Source organism: Setaria viridis, chromosome 8 (genome assembly GCF_005286985.2).
Source record: "Setaria viridis chromosome 8, Setaria_viridis_v4.0, whole genome shotgun sequence".
In the NCBI taxonomy this organism is placed as follows: Eukaryota; Viridiplantae; Streptophyta; class Magnoliopsida; order Poales; family Poaceae; genus Setaria; species Setaria viridis.
The window spans coordinates 25,605,934-25,611,035 of NC_048270.2; the positions used below are offsets into that span (position 1 = coordinate 25,605,934).

At 54.0% G+C, this 5,102-nt stretch overlaps 1 pseudogene; it reads left to right on the forward strand.

Annotated features, from left to right (window-relative positions):
* The first annotated feature begins 2,118 nt into the window (after positions 1–2,118).
* Positions 2,119–4,114, forward strand: LOC117834416 (probable L-gulonolactone oxidase 6; annotated as a pseudogene).
* The last annotated feature ends 988 nt before the right edge of the window (positions 4,115–5,102 follow it).

A 5,102-nucleotide genomic window follows, 5' to 3' on the forward strand; every position in this document is an offset into this window, starting at 1 on the left:
AGAAAATAATGCAAGCCATCAATAAACGCCTTGCTCCGCCTGTCTGCATTATACATCCATTGCCGGGCCATCTGCATCGTATTACGCATGAAAATGGATTACACTTGACAATGGATTACGCGTGAAAATCGATTAAAGATCCAAACAACATGGTACAATACAACAACATGAAGATCCAAATACACATATTTAAATTAAAGTCCCAAACAACATGATACAATACAACAAGCCATCCACTGGTTATTATCAAGGAGGACTTTAAGCATCCTTGGACGGTGAAGACGAAGGTTCCGCTGACCCAACCTCATCCTTAGGTTTATTTGTGCCGCCTGAAACGATAGTACTAAGTGGACGTGAAACACCCGGGACTGAGGTTGGAGCATAACGACCACCAAAAGGAGGTTCCTGACCCGCGGCAACAGCTTCTTCATGACGTTGCTGCAAATAACGAAGCATTGCTTTTTCCAGCGCGCTCTTTTTCTTCGGCTTATGCTGAGGGCCAACTATGATTGGAACCTTGCCGAAATAGGAACCACGATCGCCCCCACCATCGCCACTTCCTCCAGTAGCAGAAGCCATCTATGTACAAATATTATTACCTTAACACTGCATAAGTTGTTGAACTTGAAGACCGTGATCATCTCGCGAGCATGTCCTCAACTGGGCGGCACCGCACTTCGTCATGAAAGAGGTTAGATGCTACGGAAAAGGGGACACGGTCACGATGTCCGTATCCACCCTTTCTCGTAGAATCGAACCTCCTTCTTGACATACGTTGCTGCTCAGCGGAGAACATCCTCGGAGAGATGAACACGGTATCCAAGTTCAACAAGTATGGATTTGAAAAATCATATTGAATTTGATAAGATAAACCGTCTAGACAAGGTAGCATCATTTTTAAACCACTGCAATAATGCATACTATATATGACACATCAATCTCCCTCACATTCTAGCTCAAAATACCTCTCCATTTTTCTACTTCATCATCACATTCTAGCAAATAATATTTCCATCTCCAAAGCATAAATCAAAGCATAACACGAGGATGAAGTAGCAAACCTTCACAACACTTGTGTTGGCCGAGTGAAATTCCCACGAAAATGAGGGAAAAAACTTCGGGCAGCACCTCCCTTGCTTGCTTCGGCACCACCGGAGAGTAGGTGAAGCTCAGCTCTCTCTGTCAATGTGCTGGACTGGCTCGGGCTGGAGGAGGAAGAAAGTCCTCTGTCTTGGCCGTATATAATGGGGATGAGTTTTTATCCCGGTTAAAAACTCCAACCGAGACAAAAAGGAACACCTTTTGTCCCGGTTGAATGGTTAGTCCCGGTTGGAGGCTCCAACCGGGATAAAAGGGACACCCTTTTATCCTAGTTGGAGGCACCAACCGGGACTAAACTTTTTATCCCGGTTGGAGGCTCCAACCGGGATAAAAGGCCTTTTATCCCGGTTGGAGCCTCCAACCGGGATAAAAGGGTGCCGCCACCGACATCGCTCCACTAGCCGTTGCAACCGGGACTAAAGGGGGGCCTTTAGTCCCGGTTGCAATTACCAACCGGGACTAACTCTCCCCTCCATTTTTACCTACCGTGGCGCACCCCCTTTTGTCCCGGGCCAACTTTAAACCGGGACAAAAGGGGGCGCATCGAAAGCCAATTCTCTACTGGTGTAATTTCCTTTCCCATTATTCATCAACAACACGAGCACTCAAATTGTAAAATAAAACAGGAAAATAATGCTTCTATATCTACGAGTGCTCACCTTATAGCTTTGAGAAAGGAAAATCACAAGTTGCATTTTGTCCGATAACTAATCTTATAGTTTTTCTCACTTTCTCCGTTGACAAGTTTCTGCGTTGCCATTAACAGTTGATGGTACCGAAGGATCAGATGCTTAGCACGCCACACACGTACGGCGAATACAAAGACTGGACTATCACTAGCAATGCCATACATGCTCAACATGATTAGATGGTTACAAGAAATATGTCCATGCATCACTATCCAGGCAAACCCAATATACCGACAATGCATGGCACATTGGCACTATAAACCAACGTCAGCATTCCTGATTGTCATCATCATCGACTATGCGAGAGCGCCCAAGGCCAACGATGCCCATGCATGGCCGCCTCCTGGTCCTCATCATCGTCGTCGTCGGCGTGGTGACCCAATGCCACCTCACCGGGGCCAGCCCCCCGCCGCCGGTGGTCCGGTGCGCCAGGTCCGGTGGCTGCACCGTGACCAACGCGTACGGCACGTTCCCGGACAGCTCCACGTGCCGCGCCGCGGCGGCCGCGTTCCCGGACCGCTCCACGTGCCGCGCCGCAGCGGCCGCGTTCCCGACGTCGGAGCGCGAGCTACTGGCTGTGGTTGCCAACGCCACCGCCGCCGGGACGCGGATGAAGGTGGCGACCCGGTTCTCACACAGCGTGCCCAAGCTGGCCTGCCCTGCCGGCGATCGCGGCCTCATCATCAGCACCGAATCCCTGAGCCGCGTCGTCGCCGTCGACGCCGGCAGGAGGGAGGTCATCGTCGAGGGCGGCGTCACGCTGGGCCAGCTCATCGACGCCACGGCGGAGGCCGGGCTGGCGCTCCCGTACACGCCCTACTGGTTGGGGCTCACGGTCGGGGGAATGCTCTCCACGGGCGCCCACGGGAGCTCCCTGTGGGGGAAGGGCGCCGCCGTGCACGAGTACGTCGTCGGGATGAGGGTCGTCACGCCGGCCCCGGCGAGCGAGGGGTACGCCAAGGTGCGGGTGCTCGCCGCCGGCGACCCGGAGCTGGACGCGGCCAAGGTGTCCCTCGGGGTGCTCGGGGTCATCTCTCAGGTCACCCTCGCACTGAAACCCATGTTCAAGCGCTCGGTGAGGTTCGAGGAGCACGAGGACTCCGACCTGGCGGAACGTGTCGTGGCGTTCGCGAGTGAGCACGAGTTCGCCGACAATCATCTGGTACCCCGGCCACCGCAAGGCCGTCTACCGCGTCGACGACCGCGTGCCGGTGAACACCTCCGGCGACGGCGTCAACGACTTCGTCGGCTTCCGGTCCACCCCCACATTCGTCATTGAGACCGCCAGGCTCGACGGTACGACGCCTCTCATATGCAACTCTTCACTCTTGCAATTCATTCTATGGTGTACTGACTACTGACACGACGTGTTGTCGTTGATCCCTGAAGAGGAGCACATTGAAGCCAAGAACGACACGACCGGCAGGTGTGCCATGGCGCTGGCGACGAGAGCCCTCTTCTCCGCCAGAAACTACGGCCTGATGGAGCACGGCCTGCAGACGCCGCTCCCGGGCCGGCCGGTGGTCGGGTTCCAGAACCGCATCCAGTCCTCCGGCCGCTGCCTCGCCGCCGCACGACACGCTGCTCACCGTCTGCCCCTGGGACCCGCGCGTGTCGCACGGAACCTTCTACTTCCAGTCCGGCATCAGCGTGCCGCTGCGCAGCGCCGCGGCGTTCGTCCGCGACGTGCAGCAGCTCCGCGACCTCGCCGGCCCCGTCGCGCTCTGTGGCGTCGAGGTGTACTACGGCGTCCTCATGCGGTACGTCAGGGCGTCGACGGCGCACCTGGGAAAGGCGGAGGACAGCGTGGACTTCGACCTCACCTACTACCGGAGCCGCGGCTGCACGGGGACGCCGTCGAGGAAATCGAGCAGATGGCGCTGCGAAAGTACGGCGGCCTGCCGCACTGGGGCAAGAACCGGAACGCCGCCTTCGAGGGCGCCGCCGGCAGGTACGGCGAGGCGCGCTTGGCGGCGTTCATGGCGGTGAGGCGCGCGTACGACCCCGACGGGCTCTTCTCCAGCGAGTGGAGCGACCAGGTGCTCGGGACCGGCGGCGGCGGCGTGAGCGTGGTGCGCGACGGGTGCGCTCTGGAGGGGCTGTGCGTGTGCTGGCAGGACTCGCACTGCGCTCCGAGCAAGGGGTACTTCTGCCGGCCGGGCAGGGTGTACAAGGAGGCCAGGGTGTGCCGGCGTGACGATGGTTCCTAGGCACGCCCGGGTTGCTATATCTTGGACGACGACGCGACAAATTTTGACAGAGTTCTCTCCTGGTTTAAGGGTGCCCTTGTGCATCGACCTGTGTTCTTTACTGGCGCGGGTTAATAATTTATAACAAAATGAATCATTCTAAATATCTAGTGCAAACCACCACTACAATCACTAGAGAAGCAAACTTTGTAAGGGCCTAATGTACCCAAAAACCAACCGGTCTAATCATTCGAGACTAAAGGTACCCTCTAAAAAAGAGCAACTCCAAAAGTTTCAAAAAATTCTTCCTCAAAACGAGGTATTGGGGGAATGCTAAAAAAATTTCTGCCAAAAACATATCAGCCCAAAGCGGAACGCTAAAAACTATCCCCCAATAATTCAAAATATGCCACGTCATCATAATTGAGCCCATTATCTAACAACAACACTTAAGGATCTCACTTGTATCGATAATTTGGCAACCAGTATCCTATTGTTCACCAAATATTTCATTCTACTGTGGAATAACAATGTCCCATTTTTCATTATACTAACAGTACCACTATCCTGACTGAACATCTAAAGGCTCAAAACTACGAGTCTCTACAACTGTTGGCACATACGCAAAGCTCATCTAATCGCTAGTCACAGCTGCAGCAGTCTCAAACGCAGAATCACCTTGGGTATTTCTGCAAGTAGAGATCATATGGAGCATATCCAGCATACACGGTTCTGCTGCCGAAACGCCGTCCATGTAACGAATGTGCGGCCATGCATGCAGCCTCCTTCCGCATGAACTCCACAAGCACAGAACCAGGTTCAAACACGAAAGCGCAGTGTCACTGGTCTCAACAGCAGGTATTTTTTCTGCATGATCTTCAGTCACATCATCAGCATCTTGTTCACAGTCCCTTCCAGGTTTCTCCACTTCGTCTCCAGGCTCAGCGGGACTACAGATCTCTGATGTTCTTGGGTCTTTATGTCTCTTTTCTACTGCATCATCATCCTTTGCGGTAGTGGTGGCCTCCACTGCTTCTGTATGTTTATTCTCATCTGCAGCTGCTTCTGTATGATCAGTTTCAGAATGTTGCCGGCGGAGACTCAGGTGCTTGTCCTTGGAGAC